At 51.7% G+C, this 21439-nt stretch overlaps 1 protein-coding gene across 3 annotated transcripts in view; it reads right to left on the minus strand.

The window, feature by feature from the left end:
• Positions 1 to 21439, minus strand: part of SUDS3 (SDS3 homolog, SIN3A corepressor complex component) — a 67701-nt gene that overhangs the window by 14488 nt on the left and 31774 nt on the right. The window contains exons 13-16 of one of the 3 annotated variants that reach the window (XR_012652365.1): positions 16742 to 16825; positions 16084 to 16253; positions 14666 to 14827; positions 7071 to 7193 (exon numbers count right to left, since the gene is read on the minus strand). The gene's annotated coding sequence lies outside the window, so the exon portion shown is untranslated. Of the gene's footprint in view, positions 1 to 7070; positions 7194 to 14665; positions 14828 to 16083; positions 16254 to 16741; positions 16826 to 19745; positions 20558 to 21439 lie in introns of those variants that run through there. The other 2 variants (XR_012652366.1, XR_012652364.1) reach the window with 2 other exon arrangements.

Below are 21439 nucleotides of genomic sequence, written 5' to 3' on the forward strand. Positions count from 1 at the left end.
GCTTCGGAAACGCACGTGCATAGCAGATGTTTGCTCCGGCAGTCTCACCCTTACTAACTGATGGCCAAGAGATCCTCTCCTCACCCACAACTCGCCCAAATCCCACTTTCATCCAAGCTGCTGCCGTGCCGAGCCTCGCCGCTACTGCTGTGGGGATCTGCTCCTGGTGGGAGAACGCCCAGAACAGAGCCAGGATCCCTATCCGCATCCCCAGCCCTGGCTGGGAATCAAGACCCCAGCAGAGCATTGGGTAAGAGCACGCGTCTCTTTTGGTGGCCCTGTGTACGCAAAGAAGCTGGGGCTCTGCTGAAATGGCTGCTGAGGCTTGGGGTGACCGTACAGGAGCTGCAAAGCTCAGATGGACAAAAGGCTGCCAAGATCAGAAAATCCCAGAGCTGCAGGGGGTCAGCAAATTGAGTTCTTGGTATTGCAAGAATAGAGGAAAGCTTCAGGTCCTCTTCCATCCTGTTCAAACTGGTGCATTTATACCAGCAATATCCAGGCTCCCCTCCACCCTGCATCCTCACAGCCCAGCCAAGAAAGGATTTCACACCGGCAAAGGGCAACTTCACAGAAGCAGCAGAACTGAGGATCAGTGTGCATCCTTCACCTCTTCCGTCTTTCCCACGGGACTGTGGCACATGCTTTGGATGTCTTGTGAAACACAAGGAAGCATCATTAGGAGAATAAAATAAGGACACACAAAAAAAAAAAAAAAAAAAAAAGAAATCACAGCTGAAAGCCCTGACCTTCAGGCACATGCCCTGACTGCTGGGAGAAGACCTGCCAGACCCAGGCTACAACATGAATCATCTGCAAGAGGAGCCATCCAGACCTCCCCATTTCATCCTGCCATGTGCTCCTTGCACAAACCCCAAGGAGGGCAGAGACCAGGTGTCTGCAGAAGCTGGGGTGTTTGGATCCATCAGAAAAGTGGTGGATGCAGGAAAGGGACGTTTTGAGGAGGATTTGCCAACTTGGGACGGGTACCTGGTGCCAGAAGACTGGTCACTGATCCGTCTCCTCTGTAGATAGTGGTTAATAAAGAACTTGGTTCATTTAATAGTCCCAAAAGACTCTGTGCTAGGATCTACCACAAGGTACAAGAAGTGTAATGCTTCCAACCAACTTCACGAAGCTCACAGCAAGGACGGCGTAATTAACTGGAGAGTAAAGTGGCAGGAGGACCAAGACGCTGGGTACTCCGACAGCTGGAACAGGAATAGAGCCCAGCCATGGAGCTGAGCAGGGAAGGGAAAGGGAAGGTGCTGTTGGTTCATTCACTGTTCCCAGGAGGAAGAAAGAACAGGGAAGGAGGGACTGTGCCCAGGAACAGCATCAGAAATACCGCTGAGAGGGAGCAGGAATTTTAGAAACATATGCATCTACAAACCAATCTAAATGCAAGGAAAATAAGAGTAATGAACAGCTTACTGCAGAGCTACAAACACTGCAGCTATTTTTAGTTATGTAAAAGACCCCAAATTATAGGCGGGATTGCTGTAAGACTTTGGGAGAGAAACAGATCCAACACCAGCACATTTCCCTTGACGCCAAGGGAAAGCTCAGTGCCTTAGAAAAAAAATGAGGGAGAAAATACACAATTTAGGCAATTTAAGTGGAAAGCAACTCTCCAAACCCCAAAATCAACCCACGGGACTCCATCTTCTACTCCCTCGGCTGGCCTGAGCTCTTCACAGCTCCCCCGAGAAGCAGTCCTGTTTTCCCAGAGGAGACAGCCAGCAGTGAGAACGGGCATCTGCCTCCACTCTGCCAGATTATTTACTCGAGGGGCCGTGGAGCCAAAGGCTTGAGTTCTGCTGCCAGTTGCTTGTACCCATAGTAAATTACGGAGCTACTTTCTTTTTTTTTTCCTCTATATGAAAAGGACTTAGCAAACTGAGTGCAAAAAATATAGGGTAGAAAGAACATCCCGGGGCACGGTGGAGGCAAGAGTGGAGGATGGAGGAGAGACCAGCAGGTTGCTTGATCGCTGCAGATGTCCCCTTCATGTGGCCACAAGGAAGGGATGCATTACAGTGGTGGGCAACAGTAATACTGACATGTCCTTTATCTGGGAGGATGGGATTTCTCCAGCTACCCATGAAGAAACAAGCAAAGGCTTTCGCTGAAAGAATTCCCTTAGGACTGGAAGGAAATGCCCAGGGAGGAAGAAATCCATCCACTTCCCACGCACAAGCATGGGGCGGCAGACGAGGCAGGTCCACGGCCAAGGCACTGCCATTCACAGACCAACCCCTTCAGTCTGCTCCGGGGCTTGGGGATCCCACTGGGAGAAAACATATGCATCCATATGCAACAACGTCCCTGCAATTTGAGTCAAACTTCTGGATGGGTAATGCTACTTCAGCCTTGTTTTGCTCTAGCCCTTCTCAGCTGCAGGTCTGGTCGGACTTTCCAAGGGGGAAAGCCGCCTGCCTTCGAGCTGCATTTGGATGGAGACTATTTTTGGGCTCCTTGCTGGCACACAACACCGCTGTAAGTAATCACCTCTGAGGTTAATTAAATGAGATTCTTTGGCAAGGCCTGTGGAGGAGCAGGATTTCCTTTTCTCCGCATTAAGCCCTTCTATTAACACTCAACAGATCTCGACATCACGGTGCCCCTTCGATGCTACCCATCATACCGCTGGCAATAATGGTGGGTCTATTGCAGGAGATTAGGGGTGAGCTACAGAGAACTGCAAACAGCAGAGAAAGCAATAAGAACAGAACAAGCTTAGAAATTGTCAGCTATAGCAGCAACCCCAGAAGTCACAACCGTGCTCGTGCCCACAGCAATCAGCCCAGCGCTGCAAGAATATCACACGATATTAGAGTCACTGTTGCTCGCAGCAATCTCTCTGGCTCGTACCCCTACAAATTTCACAGAGACTGGAGATGCTTCGGAGCTCTAACAGGCACCACAAAAAAAAAAAAAAAAAAAGAAAAAAAAAAAAAAGGACAGCGTTCTCAGTTTAATGCAACATGACTATTTGCTTGCAAAAATGACTTGGCTTCTCTGTCCCTGAACCTTGCAGGTGTTTGTTTAACAGCCTGCATAAATTGAGGCTAATCACAGCTCCGCCAGCTGCTGAGGAGTCCGACAGCCAGGAGGACACGGCCTCGCTTATCTCAAGTGCAAGCTGAGCGAGCTGCTCCCGAGGGTGAGAGCTAATCTATTCCGCCCTAAACGAAGCAGCCGGTCTCTCGTGCCTGCAGCCTCGCCAGGGAGAAGTGGAGGACAGGGTCTGAATGGGATTAGTGCAGAAGAGAGAGGGGATATTCGGGGCCGTGCCTTGGCTGCTGCCAGGGATGTACGTGGGGAAGGGTCTGCCTTGGGCGTCCCCGCGATGCCGAGGGCTGGGCTGGAGGCCAGGGACGTCTCCCTGGGTCTGGTGGGGGAGCAAACACGTCTCCAGCCTCACGTCCCCTCTGATCTCCCAGCACAACGCAGAGGGAGACGGGCACCGGAGCCGGGCAGACAGCGAAGGTACCGCGCACCCCTCCACCTCCCTTCCGTCTTGCTGCACAGACGTGCCACAGGGTGGGAAGGGACAGGGCATGGCACGAAGGGACCGAGCGCCACTGATGAATAAACCATTCGGATATGGCTTTATACACCCCCAACATCCATGAGGGCATGAATTATATATCTAACAACCCAACAAAAGCAATTTACCTAAAGGATGCTTCTGTCATGAACCCAGGCTTCTCCAGCACGCGAGGCAAGTTTCCAGACAGTGCCGTTCCCTAAAAGCACAGCGGGTTTCCTGGCTTCGCAACACCCTCGCTGGCTTCATTCATCCACAGCTCTTTGTGTCAGGGGACAAGGAGAAGGCAGGGACTCGGGTACCGCTGGATACGCGCGCTTGCGTCTCACCTTGGGGCTGGGGCAGGAGAGGAGAGGACGGAGCAGCATCCCCCGAGGCAGTTCAGATCCCAACCAGGCCACCCGCAGCCCAACCAGACAGAGCCCACGATGGAGAGCGGAGCCAACGGCCTGCTGAATTTACCGAGCACACAGCTTACACCTTTCCCAGCAGACAGGGAGGAGGTGGTCACCCTCATTTCCCTGTGCTAATCAAGAAGCAGCAGTTGCTGAGCACCCTCCTTCCAGCTGATGGTTTGTCGGGACCCAGTGCTGCGCTTGAGGGCAGAGATGCAGCTCCAGGACTCACAGCCTCCTGCTGTTCCCCGTGGTCAACGCAGGGTGCTGGAGGTACCCTGCCACCTCCTGAAACCACCTCCTGGGTCCCATCACAGGCTGACATGGGCTAGCAGCGGTAGCATCGTTCGTTCTCTCTTTCCCCCGCTAACCAGGACCTGTGACATCTCCTGGGTCCTCTGTCCTGACCTGGGCAACCCTTGCCGCTGTGGGCTTCCCACAAATGTCCACGCACCAGCAACTCTGCTCATGTCCTCACGATGAAGCAGGGCCATTAGCCAGCACAGTATGGGCTCGGGCTTAAAACCCAAGCCTGCACACCTCAGTGAGCCCTACAGGGATCATCCCCATACATGAAATCTCCTTCCCCAGGCACCCATACGTCCAACAGAGAAAAGCAGAAGCGAGGGACTTGTACTCGTGGCGTGGCAAGCACTAACGATTTCTGGGCAGTCATAATCATTTCCGACCAGACTGACATTCACAATGACTAACCCTGTAATAAGGCCATGGGGAGGTGGCTGCGAGGCACTAATCACTTGCCCAGCCCTCGCTCATTAGCTAAGCGCAGACCTCCCACCACCCCGGTTCCCAGTGAAGGAGTCCCACCGTGACCTGGGGGAGGGCTCAGCACCGTTAGGAACCAGCCCCCTCACTCCTCTCATTTCAGTTTATTCCAACCTCGTGCTTTCTTCTTATCATAAGAGCCCAACTTCATTTCAGGGGTTTATTATGCACGTTGCTTAAGCCGCCGAAGAACACAGTGGTTAGAGGTTTTAAAAGCAACCCTAGCAGCGCAGGCACTTATTTCTGCAAAGTACAATGGTCTTCAAAGGAGCTTTTTCATTAGCGAGCCATATTTAAAGCTGGGCTCCCTACTGCTGTGTTAAGAAGCAAAACCGTGGTCTGTGATCAGCCCTTTGCCAGGGAAACGTCCCCTCACTTGAACAGGCAGCAGGACCCTCAGCCCCAGCAGAAAACCAACTCCTGACTGAGGTTATGTGCACTTTAATCCTGGCCTGGGAGACGCGAGAGGGACCGTGGTCAGGACATAACTCTGCTGAAGGCTGCGGGATCAGGTGAGGCTGGGACCACACAGCCCCGCAGAACGGGGATGGTGGGGAGGCGAAGGTGGGGAGGGAGTGCTGAGTAGGTCCCTACCTGAGAAAAATAAAAAAGACCTCATCCAGCCATCTCCCAGGCTCTCTGCAAACAACTCTGGGAGTGCAGACACCCCCCCTTTCACCCCTTGGCCCACAGGACCAGCCACCTTCTCCACCACCCACTGCCACCATTTCACAGGAGACCATGCTGCTCTGCGTCGCTCATGCACACAGATACCGACTCAAACCAGGGAGAAAAGGGAGAAAGACGCAAGCACCCTGCTCTCCACCCCTCTGCTAGACCCTGACGTCCAACCTGATCTCCCCACCAACTCATCCGCATCTGCAGCCCTTGCTCTTCGGCTACCTGCGTGGTCCGGGCGGCAGCAGAAAGCCAGCACCCCGGCTCCGAGTCATTAACCTCGCTTCTTAGCGGCTGGGTAACCCTCCCTCAGCCCACCCCGAGGGCTGGCAGGGTTATCGTGCTGTACAACTCTGCAGCCCCTGAGCTTCAGAAGGCTCGGGCTGCTCCCTCCTCCCTTTTCGCTTCATGGAAATGCATAATAAGATCTCAGCGTGAGCCGAGGAAATTGCCTTCCTTTATCTTGCCAGTGCATTGCCCAGGCTAATCAGGGAAGAAGAACACAAGCAACAGCTAGAATACAATTCTCCTGCAGGCAGCAGAGTTCAGCGGTGAAGAAGTCAGCAGCCCCCTTGCCCCTCGGCTTTCCATTTCATTTGCATTTCATTTTCTGGAGCTGCCCAGCTCAACATCTGCACACAAGCCCTGCAAAGGGCAGGGGATGCTCCAGGGCTGGATTCCTGCTACACAGGTCAGCCATGGAGAGAAAAGGCACGTTCCCTGCTTGCCACATCACGAGGCATCACCAAATGCACAAGGAAGAGGTCAGGCTTAAGAAACAAAACCAGAAGCTCCTCCGGCAGCATCCTGGCACGCTCAGCCTAGGAAGAAGCAGGTCACGCTTCTCCATGGATACCTGGCCCGGGACGTTCAAGAGGAACATCACAGCGGGTGGGCAGTGGTCCGAACTCACTGGTTTTAGGCACTTGAGAAGCCAGGACTCCCCCCGCCATGAGCTCCCAGAAATTACCCTGACTCTCCCTACAGCACGGAGTTCACTGTAGCATCAGAGGCTCTTCCTGCAAGATCCTCGGTAACAAATGGCCCAGCAGCATGCCAGATGGCTAATAAATCCAGACTTCGCACACCACCCGCTCCTGGGAGCGCTGAACGCTTCCCGTGCCTACAAACAGGCATTATAGATCAAGCTCAACTGGAGGCGATGGCTGATGGCTAAATCCATTGTGTAGAACAATTGCTTCATTAACAGGCTGAGCTGGGTACACGGTCAGGCCTGCCAGAAGATAAGACAGGGCTATTTTGCAATAATTTGTCTAAGTCTGCATGAAACATCAGGGTTACAGCAGTGCCTCTGGAGCCAAACCAAGACAAGGACCTCATCACGGGTCCTACACAAACTCACTCGCCCCCAGCGGTCCCGCAGCCCTGTGCGAGGGGAAGGGGAGCACCTCTGGTTTGCCCTTTTCCAGTGGTCCTTGGGAAGCACAAGAAGGTGAAGGCAGTGTTTTGACTCTGCACGAGGTACTTCGATCAACCTCCAACTTCTTTCCCCAAAGAGCCACCTGGGAGACCCTCCTAAAGATGTTGCTCGTCTAGATGGCAAGAGGCAATCCACTGAGTCCGTGGACAGGAGGGAAGAGACCTTCTCCTTCCCCAAAACACAGGAGGCTGCTCCCCTCCCCTGCCCCACAGCCCACCTCATCCTGGAGGAGCTGGTGTCTCGCAGGTGAACGGCACAGCCTGCTTCGGAGGAATTAGTCGCAGGGCTTTGCATGTCAGCAAAGCTTCAGTACAGCATCTCTGCAGCTCTGAGCAACAGCCTATGCCAGAGAGAAAAGAGAAAAAAAAAATAGCCTTGAGCCATCACGCTGCAAAGATGCCATCCCCGGTGCTGGCAGCTTGAAGGACAAGCGTGTAGTACCTCATCTTCTCCTGGCCCCACTGATTTTCTGCAGCTCTGCCTCCAGATCTACAGAGAGGCAGCTCGCTCAGCCTTGCAGCAACACTGGAGCAGGATGAGGATACCCGTATCACGCTGAGGGCAAATGAACCAAGCCGAAGAGCAGAGAGAGCAAAAGGCACTGCAGAACGGTTGGGTTAATACAGCCGCGAAAAGAGAACAGGAATTCCTGCTCCTTGGCCTGTTCCCGTGCCCTAGGACAGGGACTGCTTTGAGCAAAAGCTGGGGTGCCTGGGTCAGAGTCAGCTCCTCCATGAGCTCCTCGTACCCCCAGGTAGCAAGATCCCCCCGGAGCCAGCCCTGCCTGCCTAGCAGCCACATTCATGGGCTTTTCAAGTCTCAAATCCTAGGCTGGAAAGCAAACTACAGCAATTAACAGCATTTGCTGCTGTGAAGGGGAATACTTTGTAAATAAATTACACCTTGGAAATTAATAAGTGTTGCCTAATTGAGGTTTAGCATCTTAAATTCCTGAAAATTCTTACAACTCAACAGAAAAGGAGGGAGGAAAGACATTTGCTTGGCTGGAGAGCCCTAATCCAGACCTAGCAGCAGGCAGGACACCTGAGGAGACTCACCCCTGCCTGTTCTCGGGTTGCCCTGCTCCAACACCAGGATATGTACACCCCGGGGTCAGATTAATTTCTCCTGCCAGCAGAGCAGCAGTGCCGCAAATGGCTTTTAAATATCAAGCTAGTGCTTGAGTACTTCTAAAGCAATGCACAACATGCATCAGGAATGAAAAAAAAAAAATAAATAAAAAAAAAAATCAGCTAGTATTAGCCAAGCCTGGGCCTTAGCACATGAGCCAGAGGAAACTTTGGCATTCGGCATTTGCAGCGGATGAAGCTTGATGTTCCTCTCCTCCTCCTGATGTCCGCCAGCTCTTTGGCATGCCCCACCGCTGGTGACAAGCGGGTATGGTCATGCTTTGGTCAGCCGGCAGCTCTCAGAGCCTCTGGTGTACAGCGTGGGGTAATCATTTTGCGGCCAAACTCCCGTGGCATCACAGATTCCCGGCAGACGATGCCCGTGCCACCGCGCTAGAGGCTTCCTCCTGGCTGCAGGCTCTCTCCTGCCAAGTCTGTGCTCCATCCAGCCTCCGAGCAATCTGTCCCCACAGAGGGAGCAGTGTGTTGTCCAGATCTTTTCCTGGCCTAGAGCAAGCGTGGACTCGTGCCTGATGAGAAGCAAGTCTGAACGCATACTTCTGTGTGATACTGGTATTTTGATCTCCTTCGGATTACTCCCATCCACCTCCCAGACACCCCAGGGGTCCCAAGGGACTCCATCTCCCAGCCTCTTAATGGGAGACCAGCAGATGAGGAACTGGGATGAGAGCGTTTTCCGCAATTCCAGCTTGCTGGGGCTTTTGTCCCAGTCCTCACCTCGCATCCCTCAGTGCAGGCTGATGGACACACTTCCCAGCTTGCTGGCAGCGGCACACAGAATTATTATGTTCATTGCTGTGGAGTCAGTGTCCCCCTCCCTGCTCCACACATGGGTAATCTTGAAGGTTAAAGCAATAATCCCCTCTTCCTCTACCCACATCATTAACACATCCAGGTGAGCAGGCAAACACAGCCCCCTGACACAGAGCACTGGTTTTTCTCTCCACTAACTCCTGCGGGGCTGGTGTGTAGAAACCTTTAATGAATTTGACATAACTCCTAGCACAGAGCAGCTCTACTATTTGATGCAAAGTTTAATTTGATTTCTCACTTGAATAGCTGAGACATCCTTGATACGCTTCCTTCAGCTCCTTCCAGATAAATCTGCTGCATACAATTAGCACCAGGAGTCACCTGCATTTCACCCTCCCCCTTTGCTCCACTCTAAGCTCCACCTGCACCTCCCAGGGCTGCAAACCAGCCCCAGCTCTGGTCTTTGGAAAGGGCTTCCCATGGCATTCACCCTCCTTCAGCAGGGGGAAAGCTGAGCTTAAACAGCAGCAGCAATCGACCCCAGATGATTAAGCAGGCAGCGGCCAAGGCAGGAGCTGCAGCCGACTCTCCCAGCTCAGGTCACCGACAGCAATCTCTGCAAGAGAGCAATCACGGGCAGCAGCAATCCTTTCCACCCCAAGCTGTTGTGCTCCTCCACAGCAGCAGTTGCATTTCAGCGACAAGGCTTGCATCAGTTATACAGCACTTAAACAACAGCAGAGTACCATGCTTTGAAAACAGGGAGCAATCATCGTGATTGCTATGAAAATATGGGAAGCACAGATGGGAACGTGGTGGTGGTTGGGTTTTTTTGGTTTGGTTTTTTTTTTTTGGTTTTTTTTTTGTTTTTTTTAAAAGTCTTCAGGTTTTTCTGGCATCTGTTGACAGGACATACTGCAACTTCAGCCTGCAATCCACAAAGCCTGGGGACCACAGACCTGCTGAGCCAGGTTCACTGCTGGGGTGGGAGGAAGACCCACAGCTTTCCAAAGCCCCGTAGACCAATGTTCTCCTACACCACAGCTAGGCACAGGTAAAAGTCTCGCCTGAGACTCGAGAGCCCCCATGGGCTCTGTCTGGTTTCTGTCTCATTCAAAACCCACCAGCGAGCCAGCACAAGAAACATCAGCTTGACTGAATCTATTCCCTTCCCAAAGCTCTGAAGCACAACAGTTGATTGAAAAATCTTAAAGCAAACCGCTGGGGAGCGAAAGATGGATTTGCAGGCATTAAAGCCCCAGACCAGGGAGAAAACAGACACCTTTGATTGAGAAATCAATGCTTAGGTTTTACAGCATTTCACACTTAGCAGCAGCAGAGAAGAGCCCTGCATGCACCTCATTCCTCCAGAACAGGGGAGGAGAAACCAGCAAAAACCAGAGAAGTGAGACACTGATGCTTCCCATAGTCTTACCAAAGCCAGAACAGGCTTTGGAGACCTTCAGTCCATGGGGCATAACATGTTTTCGAAAGACATCCCTCAGATGATAAACTGATAAGAAAAGGGCCCATTCCATACCTCTTTCAGAGAGGGCTTCACCTCGCTGTTCTCCTGCTTCTGCCCTGGGGACAGCTCAGGCACAACAAGTGATCTCTGGGCCAGTTATAGCCAGGTTGGGGAGCACCTGAGCACAGCACCAAGGGGTACCACGCCAAGGACCCCGACAGACGGACACGTCCCACTGCATCTGAAGAGGGTGGGAGGGATGCACATCATGCAACGAAGATCGTAACCCGCTGGCTTTTGGATACGTGGGGGCCAGCCAGAGCAGGGGTGTGTATTTGGAGGTTTATTCCCAGCACACAGGCTGCCAAGCAGCCCTGGGTGCGAAAAGGTTGGCCTAGAAAGGAGAAAAAAAAAAAAGGGGGGGGGGGGGGGAATAAATCCAGAGACTGGGATTGATGAAGATGCCAGGGAGAAGGAGCAAGTCATGAAGGGAAGAGGAGGAACAAGCCCTGCACCCGGCAGGGGTGTTACGAGCAAGAGAGACATGCTAACAAATTAAAACAGACCACGAGAACCCCTGATATTTTTTAAAGCCCTTTCTTTCTCTCAGCTTTCTTCTTCTCCTTTGTATGTTGAAAATTCATCTTCAAAAGCAATCGGAATGGCCCCAGAGGGAAAAATACCCCAGCACAAGGCAGACTTCCCTCTAGGCAATGTGAGTCTGTATTACCCGAGCAAAAAGGCTTTCATCTCAAAATCATTCGTTTCCAGAGCACTTGACCCAAAAGGAAGTCTCCTCTATTTCTATAAAAGTCACTTTCTCCACCAAAGTCCCCTGGCCTCAGAAGGGAGCTGTTAGGCAGTTTTCTGTGTTCACCATCACCTGCTCAGAGCCCTTCTCCTGCCTGCAGCAGCGGGCAGTGCCTGCACCGCGCTCCTCAGCAGCCCCACCGCTGCCCCAAAGGAGGGCACGGGGCACTCATGGGGCAAAGACCGGCCCCGTTTTTGCAGCGCCAGCGTAGCAGCAGACCCCGGAGCCGGGAATTCGGGGACCCCCCTGCTTTTCAGAAAGCTCCTCTGCCCCTGCCAGGCTCCACAAGCCCCTTCTGCCTGAAGACGGTGGCAAAGGGGGACATTTCTCCGACCGTTCCCGTGCTTCAGCAAGAGGCAACGCAGCAGACGCGGTCGTTGGTACCCGGCTTGTTTCTCATCAGATGCTCCAAGCCAAAAGCGAGCTCCCTTTCCCAGAAGGAAGCCACAGACAAGGCTGTATCTGCAGCGCGTGGGTGATTTCGGACAGCTCGGCGGTGCCACCAGGCATGCCAGATAGAAACCAGCTCGTGCAAGCGGCGTAGCCGGGGCTTGGGGAAGACTGCTTCTGCCCAGGGAGCTGTCGCGGCTCCACGAGAAGCCAGCTGTGATCTGCGCCTCCAGGAGCCCACAGACCACAGGGATGTCCCCTTGAGGCACTCACGCCTGAAATGGAGGGGAAAAGCGGTACTAGCAATTCAGCAGGAGAAAAGCTGTTTGTCAGAGACAGCACGCAGCCAGGCAGCCGGCCCGGGCGAGACGAGAGCTCCTGGCTCCCACAAGCCGTCTGAGCTGCGGGGAAGATGTTACCGCCGACCAGGATCCATGAACCAGAGCTCCCAGCCCAGCTTGGTCCTGCTCAGGCACCACCAGCCACTGGTCTGGGGGTGACAGGACGGGGGGCATGACGTGCTGGGAGCGCGCACGCCTGGTCTGTCCTAAAGGGCACCAAATACCAGACGATCTTGCTTACGTGGGACACAGCTCGGTAAAGCAACATCACGCTCAGTAAAGTTGTAGTCCATCAAAAGTCACTGTTTCAATGCCGAGTTTTGCAATACCTGATGTGCAGCTTCACGGCCCAGCCGCAGGTCAGGGAAAGGACAACAGGGCACTTGGCTCACAAAATTATAGCAAATCTCTGCCCCTCCATGCTGGAGAGAAGAATTTGAAGCCCAGTCCCCAAAGTGCTGAAAAAGCCCAGGGACCCCCAAGGCTGGCTGCATGAGAGCCCTGTTAATTCTGTGGTTTTTTAAGCAACCCTCAGGGTCGTTTTGAGCGCCTGTTGTTGAGAACCCTGCAAGCAGCTCCTGAGCATCAGCTCTGCTCTCTCCTAAATACATACACGTACAGTGGGTCTGGCTTACTCGCTGGGCTTGGCTGTCCCAGAGGGAGCAGATTTATCAGGCAGGACTGGCAATAAAGATAATGGCGTTGGTGATGATTCCTTAAGCTGAATTGCTCACTGTGCGCTGGGAGGTGACATCCAATGCAAGATACCTACAAAGTTTTATAGAATAAATACAACCTGCTTCGATTTATACAAACCATCGCTGCAGAAACATTAAAAACCAACAGTACGGCACTAACAAGGAGGAACAGGAGGAGCCAGGATATCTGAATCGCCTTTCCAGTGAGGATGCAGTCTACTGGAGGCTCCGTATATAGAGCACGGGAAGGCAGCACGCACACCCTCGCACGTCGGTGGTACATCAGCCGGTGGACGTAGCAGCTTTAACATCACAAGGTGATACCGTCGCCTGCGTAGGCTCAGCATCCCAGAGCAGGTTCAGAGCGAGTCATTGCCTCCAGCCCCATTTTCCCTGGGAGGACAGCACACAGCCCCAGCTCGCAACACTGCGCGAAGCAAACCGAACGCAGCTTTTTCCGCTGGCACGGCCAACGCAAAAACACAGCTCGCACTTCCCTTCCTTCTGGGAAGCGGTACAAAGCAGGTACAGCTCTGCACCAGGCCATCAGGAAGAGATTCCCACCTCATATGAATTAGCAGCACATACAAACGAGCCTGCTCCCTTCCAGGCAGGAGCAGAGACCCTGCGCAGGATGAGGGAGTCACACCTGCCTCATCCTCTTCTTCTGAAAAGCAGGTACGACAGTGATTTTTATCTATTCAAGGAGTACCATCCCTAATCCTTCAACAGCAGCACTAAGCGAGATGCTCAGAGGCGATTTCTAAATTTCCTTAGGTGGTTGCTATCTATTTCAAGTTGGGCAGATTTCTGCATCCTTTGGCAGCATTTTGGGGGGGGCTTTTTATGGTCCCCCCAGCCCCCCTTTTCTGTACACCCCAAGGAAAAGGCAATGAAGATCTTTAAGGAAAAACAACTTCCAAAGCTCCTGGAGATTAAAAGGTCCTATAGACTAATTCTTAGGAAAGCATGGGATGCAGGGAGAAGAAAGCTTAAGCTAGGCAAACTATAGTGGAAAAATTGATCTATTAAAGCAGGGGATGCTATCAGGGAAGTGAGCAATTTCCTGCAAGCCAGCATAGCCAGATGCATTTCTGCTAAAGCAGATCGGTCTTGACTTCTCTGCAGCTTTCCCCTCTACCTGCCTGCCTGGCTCCCGGCAGCCCAGCTCGACAGCTCTAATGGTGCGATTCACTTTATTGACCTATTAGCTGCCACCTGCTTGAGACGCAGCCACAGCAGATTTACCATTGTGTAAGCAGCAGCAAACATAAAACCCTAAATAAATTTTTGGAGGCTGCGGAGCAGTATAATTAATCACAAGGTCTTTCACGAGGCGGCAGCAGCAGCAGGGAGGCAGGCAGGGGAACGCAGAAGATAAGGCTGCGGGAAGGGGGGGACATCAGGGTCCCCCCTTCTGCTGCCTGCCCTCTCCCTGTGCTGCCAGAGATGATGCAGGAGCCAAAAGTTAAGAGGCAAGGCAGCAGCTAGAGTTGGAGTTGAGGTCAAACTCTGTTTCACTGCTCACCCATTTCTTGAGCCTGAACAAGCGACTGTCTCCCCAGCGTGCTTCGTTCGGGTACATCCTTGATCAGCAAATAAGTAGCACTCACTGCCAGCATTTGCAGAGGTATAAAGTTAAGACTGCTCCAAGCCCACTCCCTGCCACGCTGAACTTGCATCTTCCCTTTCCCACATTATCTCTGAATCTGGCCCAGACCCGCTAACGCAGAGGGAGGGCAGAAAAAAAAGAAGTCAAAGGAAGAGACAGAAGGAAAAGCTTTAAACAGCCTGAACTGTTTCTCTCCACAGCTCCTCGCTTGGCAAATGCACAGACCTAGGTTCTCCCTCCCTGTTATATCTCACAGCCATCTCTCCTCTTGCGCTCCCCGCGAGTTTGGGATGCCGGGTCCTGCCACCCACCCAGCGGCTGAACTGCTGCGTGAAGGCACACAAAGTCTGGTGACCGCTTGGGAAAAAAAAAAAAAATAGGAGGCCTCAAATTTTACTGAGTTTAGGACACCGCACATCTCTGCGTCGGCGTGCCTTGCTGCTTGACAGCCACGCTCTCTCCCTTGACAGCCTGCCCCTAAGTTCATCAGCAGAAGCAAATGGAATAGCTCAGCCCTGGGAGAAACCTCGTACCATCATCACTTCAGGAAGTCATCAGGGACTCTTGGGAACACTTGGGCTCACTCACCAGGATGCCAGAAACGGTAAGTTGGGAGCCGTCAGGACTTCTCCAGAAGGAGCCGACAGATGCCTTGGCTGAGCCCTCTGCTCCTCCCGTCTTGCATCCTCCCTAACCCCAGGGCAGCGGCCAGCAGGAAGGTGTCCTACTCCAGAGGAGCACTGCCCTCATCTACAGAGACAAGGAAAGAGTTTTTATTTCCTGCCATTGAACAGGAGCCAAACGAGACGAAAGCACGCGTCCTAAAGGCTATGGTGGAGTTGAAGTGTCAGCGTTCACCCCGAGCCCCGAGATCAGCCCACCCGAGACGCGCCTCTTCTTCCTCCCTTACTTCAGCCCCACTCCCCGCTCTCTCCTGATGGCTGGCATCTCTCCTGCTCTGACCAGCTGCTGTCTCTGAGCCACACTGAAGCACTTCTGAGCAGAAGCCCTCTTCAGAAAGGGGAAAAAAAACCACCAAACCATATATATTGAGCCTTTGAGCCATGCTTTTAATATTTCATCTTTCTTTTTCTGCCAGAAGAAAGTAAATTCCTTATGCCAGCTGGGCTGCAATTGCACCGCCACATCTCTCTGCCTCAGACAGCCCTGGCTGCCAGCCCCTCCAGGCAGATGGCAAATGCAAGGCTCATATCCCCTCCACACAGCCATTTCTGCTCCTGCGTCCCTCGGCAGCGGTCAGGCGGAGGGGTGGCCACGCAGCTGGCAGCGCAGCAGGGATAGGGCACCGAGGGGCTGGGGAGGGCTGGGCAGGCTGCCTAGGAACCACAAAATTCAAGACAGATCCAAGTATTGCAGAGGAGCCCTGCACTGAGCTCCATGGGGCTACCCAGATGCCTCAATGGACCCACTCGTGTGGAAGAACTTGTTTGGGAGAGGTGACAGGTCAGCAGTCACCGGGTCACGCTGAGTGACATCTGTCAATCACTACTATCAAGCTCTGTCTTAAAGCCATCCCAGCCCCACAGAAGCTATCCATCAAGCATCATCTGTGTCAAGGCAGTTTTTATTTTAAATTTAATGTCTGTAAAGTATTTTGGCTTTAAATTATTCTGCAGACTCAGTTCAGCAGCGCTTCCCCGTCTAGACAGAACAATCTTGTTGTCAGTGAAACAGATTCACCCTGACATCCCCGTGGCGTGCGGTGATGCGGTTGCTATTTTGTAGAAAGGAAGAGAGCTAAAAAGCTCTTTCTCTTACGGTTTTGAAACGTGATTCCTGTCCGTTCAACTTCAAACAAACACCTCAATAAATAATCCTGTCATCTTTGATTTGATCTCTCTCTCTATTAGGAAGCGGGATGGATGGAGAAAGGGGGAACGGCTCAGCGTCTGTGGGATCCGGCATCTCCCAGCGCTGCTTGCAGCATGCCTACCCTCCTGGAAGAGAGGGATTCCCTCCTCTCCTGCTCCAGCTTTTAAATTCACCTGCTTCGGCTCTCCCCTCCAGGCTCCAGAGGACTGGAGTTCGGAGACGTCATGGTACCCCTCTGTGACACCGAGGTCCCTGCTCCCAAAACCAGACCTGCCTGATCCTCCGCGGCTGCAGGACAAGGCTCGGATGACTGGCAGGGAGATGCAGGAGAGGCGTCAGCAGCCTGAAAGAGACATTAAAGCAAGTCAAAATACATTTTGCATATCAGCTTTGCCCCCAGGTCTCTGCCAGCATGAAAGACTACAAATGCTTCCTTTGTAATTAAAAAAGCACTTCTCTCCCTTGTGACTAACCTGCACCAAGGCAAAGGTAAATCAGAGCGAGCATTGGGCAGCATCTCGTGTCTAGTGAGCCCCGCTGTAGCCTGCAGTACTTGGAGAGGGAAGACAGCCTGATCAAACCAAAAATAATATCGTTCCCTTTTTGCTCTGCCAGTGACAGATCCTTGATGTCTGCAGTCAGAAGTAACAAACACCAGTTGGGGATCTTTTCATCTCCTCTCCTGATAACACGGCCGCCTGCCTGTCCAACCCGCGGCACGGCAGCAGGGAGGCGATATCTGCCTCGTGCGAGGCATCCCCCACCTGGGCATCACCCAGGGGAAACGCACAGCCCCCAAAACTAAGCCCATGAAAAGCTGGTTAGACATACACAATCTCGCAGGAACGGCGGGGTCCTCCATCGCAGCAGGTTGAAGATCAAGAGCTCAGCCCCAAGGATGGCTCTCGAGGGTGCCTGCGGTGAGGTGGGGATGGAGAAGAGTCTGAACGCGCCAACAGGCACATCGACAGGGTGGCAGAGGGCCACGTTACACAGCGGATTTTATTCCCCAAGTGCCTACAGACTTCCAGGAGCTGCCCAGTTCAAAGCAGACTGTATCAGCACACCTGCATTAACATTTAAACCCAGTGCCAGAGCATCACACAATAAATCCATCGTAAATGTTCTATACAGAGACACTTGCCTCTAAATATTCAAGCAGAAAAATGCCTCTATACATTTAAATAGCAAAAAATGAAATCAGGAAGCAAGAAGGACTTGCTCTTTGCACAGGCACTGCCATCCGGCACTGTAACGCTGTAAGAGAGCTGCCTCAGGCCACCGCACACTGCTTTCCTACCCTCCACGAGATTTATAACCTTGTTCTGACCTCCATGGCGATATTAACCCCCTCCACAAAAATGATCAGAAATCCGCCCGCCCCAGGAGCAAAGCGGCTCTGCCCAGTAGGAAAATCCTGCCTGCGTGCCTGCTTCTGCCGGTGCAAGCCTGGGTGTGCGAGAGCCACCAAAGCTGCTCCTCCGGAGCGGCCACCAGCACGTCCACCACCGCGCAGCCGGGAACTGCAGCGCAGCCGATGGCCCAGGGATCCAGAGGGGCAAAGCGGTGGCAGATTTCACCGTCCGAGAGATGGGCCGTGCAGAATCAGACCAAAGGACTGACTGGACCAAGGAAAACAGCACCAGGAGAGCGTAGGAAACAGCATACGGATAGTGGCCCTTCCCCAGGTGCATTGAGATCATCTTCCACAAGATCCTCCCCAGCCATATAACCTGATGCCCATAGCTGGCTGGAGAGAATCCTGCAGTGGCAAGTTCCACCTTGTGTCTCTTCCTGTACCTGCTAGTATTCTTTTACCTGCTCATTAATTCAGCAAGAAGGTTTTGCCCTAGGTCTGGGGGACCAGCCGTTGCTCTTTTGATCAAACCTGTTATCTCAAGCATCTGCTCCCTGGTGACGGGGATCTGAGCCAGCTTTCTGGGAAGGCACCTTCTTCTCTGCTCACCCCCTCCACCCACGCATGCACCAGCCCTGTTGATGCCCAGATGCGTAAAAAACGGAGTTACAGCACCAGCTGAGCGTTTACTGTCCTCCGGAGATGGAGAGTGTTAATGCAGGGGCTGAACTGGGGGCGGGGGAGCGAAGCGCTGAAAACCGATGCACGCAATGCCTCATTATCGCATCCTTAATAGCCCTGAAATTGCTATGAGGGCCTCTGTCATCTCTCCTCCCCCGTGTCACAAGGAGCCCTTCCCGTCTGTCTCGGCAGCAGGGCCTGGTTTCCTCCGCAGAGCTGCTGCCCATCCAAGCAGACAGGGCACCTCGACGCTTGCAGCCAGCATCTCTGCGTCAGGCTTTCCTCCAAGGAACCGCAGAAGAACAGCCTCACCGGCTCTGCTCAGCACATCTGCTCTAAATCAAATGACTCCAGGAGGGGCCACTGCCCTCAGGCATCCAAATTTTACTCCTACACCCTGCTACTGCCCTCCCCAGCGAGAGGCAGACCGTGCCTCAGTTTCCCTGCCTGTATGAAAGAGTTGTAACGTCTCCCACCCACCCCTGTAAAGATCTTTTGCTTTTCATCTTTGTTGTGCACTCAGAGCTTCACCTGTACGTTTTGGGGACTTTTCAGCCAGTTCAGAGGTGCTAATGGCACTTCCAAGGTCACCCAACATCTGGGCTACAGCTCTGCTCAGGCGTACTTTCAAGCACAAGTCAACGCATCATCCTGGATGTCCTTATGCTCTCTCCAGTGGGAGAGGGGTGTGGACACCGACCACCTTGCTCTGGCCAGGTCTCCTCCAAAAACACACCAAACAGCTCAGTTCTCCATCAACGGAGAGATGCTCTAGATACAGGTTTGATCAAAGGAGCAATTGCTGGTTCCCCAGACCTGGGGCAAAAAAAATCTTCTCGCTGAATTAATGAGCTGGTAAAATAATACCGTCAGGTAAAGGAGGTGGCACAAGGCAATAGCAGGTCCTAGGTCAGCGTGGAGGCATTTACTACTACTACTACTACTACTAGAGCTGGTGGTTGCACCTTTAAGCATTGCATCCCAGTTCCACTTCTCATGACACCTGCGCTGAAGGTATTTGATGACTCCCAAGAAATGCCAAGCCAAGAAGCTTTTAAGAACTACTGAACTGCCTTTTTAAGAGGCAAGGGACATGTGCACCTAATCCAGTCTTAAAACTAATGATTTAATTTACCTTAGGAGAAGCAAGCCAGCATAAATTAATATCTCCCAGTAGTATAACATAAGCATGTTTTATCTGGAGATTATGTTGATTAAATCATCAAGTGCCATAATCTTCCCTTCCTACCTCAATAAGATGGGGAAAGAAAAAAAAGCCTAAAAATATAGATATAGCCTTCTAAGCCACAGGAGGGAACTACACATTCATCTCCAAGCACTCTCCTCACTCGCTCGAGCATGCACACAAGACTCCCCACCCTGGAAGAAGCTGTTCCGGCTGGTGTGGTACTAAGAGGTAAAACGAAGCTACGTGTTCAGAATTGAAGACATGCCAGGAGACGGAGACTGGAGGAGCTTAGAGGCACTATAGGAGTTACACTTAGGGGCTTTCACTCTGCAAATGTAACTGAAGAAATTAGATCTGACTTCTCAAGGCTATATTTCTGCTTTCAGGATATAAGATACAAGGCCATTAGTCACGCAAGCTGGAAATTCGAGTGGCTTAGATCCACCATGCACGGAGACAACGCCTTGGCAGAAGGGGAAAACACAGAAGCCCGTTTAAAAGGTCTTCCTCCCACCTCCCTAATCTCATTTCTGCTTGTTCCTACCTCTTTTGCTCTACGCTGAAACGAAGGACTAAGCCACCCACCTTGATGAATCAACAAGACCTACCTTGACTTTTTCCAACAGAGTTATCACCTGCTGAGGGTGGTTTTTCAGACAAAGCCTATTCCTGTGGGACTCGGCTGCAAACACTTTTCTACAGCTTTCTGCCAGGTAATCACGCATAGGCACTTCACATTTAATGGCTTTGTCTGCTGGCTGTTTGGATTGCATGTGGAGTACTCTAGAGCCCTTGGGCAGGGCACTTCAGAAGCACAACACCTTTTATTTAAAGCCAATTCAAAACCACAGTGGTGAGTTTGAAAGCTTCCCTGGAGAATGACAAAGGATCTTGTTAAGCTTGTGGCAGAAGAGAAGGGGTCCAAGGCCAAAAAAAATCCCTACAACACAAAGCTCCCCCTGAAAAAGCAAACTGTAAACACTGTTTATACCGACCCCTGACACCAACAACAGGTCTCCAGCAAGCAATCTGTATTTACAAGGCCAAACCTCAATGCAAACAACATTGACTCACCCTCTTAGCCTGTTGTTACACAATTCGGCATTAGTGTTTATGAAATGAGTGCATTTTGCAAAGGAAGGGCAATTAACAGATGTAGTTTTATTTGCTTATTGGAAAGTTGGGACAAGCAACAAGCTTCTGCCAGCAGTGCTGAGCACAGGCTGCGGCAACCACAGTCCCCTGCCTCAATTTCCTCATAAATGGAATAATTACTCTGCTGTTGTAAAAGCTTGGAAGCCTTCAGAAGAGAAACAGTATTATCTGGAAAATTATTTTAATACCAAAATGAAGTTATCAAGAGGAACGCCATGTCCAGTGTCTCATGCAGAAAACACATCTGCATTCAAATACTCCGTCCCTGCAAGGGAAGAAAAAAAATATATAGATGGTGTAAAGGAACCACAGTTTCAGGTTCTGTAAGGAGGCATTTTCTCAGCAAGAGTTTCTCTCAGAGAGGAGAGACAGTGTGCTGACTTGCAGCCTTACAAATCTGGAAGCTGCAAGAAACCTCCTGACTTTTTTTTCATTATTCATTTCTGTGGTCCTGTAAACCTGCATGATGATTCCGAGCAGAGGATGGTGTGTTTCTTTCCTTGAACACCTTCGAAATTAAAACTCAGACCCATGCCCCTTTCTCATCTAGAAGCAAACCACCTAGTCTTACCATATAAAAGCGACTTCCTTAAAATGATTCAGGTTAAGGAATGTAATTTCGGAACAATTCTTCACATCCTTCTGATGTCATTTTACAGTAGAAATAACCTATTCTGACCCTCTCCCTCTGCAAATGTCTCTGCCTTCCCAGCTGCCAACAGCGTCTCCCTTCTGGGCTTTGTACCTCTTCAGTTCAATTAACAGGGTCCCCAAAGGGCTGAGGACTTCATTACTTCTAAATGAAACATCCTCAAACACACTAATGCCACTTGTCTTCTTCAGGACCCTGGTTCCAGACAAGACTGACATTTTGACAGCACCTTCACACTCATTTCCCCAAGCAAATGCACCATTACACAAAGTTTAATTTTTAGGATGGCTAGAAAATCTCTCCAAGTAAACATTAGACAAACATCTATATGCTGCACGGAATTGCACATCAAACCACTCAATAAAAGCAACTTATCTGCCAGGAACAAGCCTGACAAATCCTTGGTACAGATGCCTTTTCTCCCCCCACTTTCAATTGCACACGGAGTCCTCAAAGTCTAGAGGAAGGGAGGGGTTTCCACTCATCGATCAGCCT

Source organism: Buteo buteo, chromosome 11 (assembly GCF_964188355.1).
Source record: "Buteo buteo chromosome 11, bButBut1.hap1.1, whole genome shotgun sequence".
NCBI lineage: Eukaryota > Metazoa > Chordata > Aves > Accipitriformes > Accipitridae > Buteo > Buteo buteo.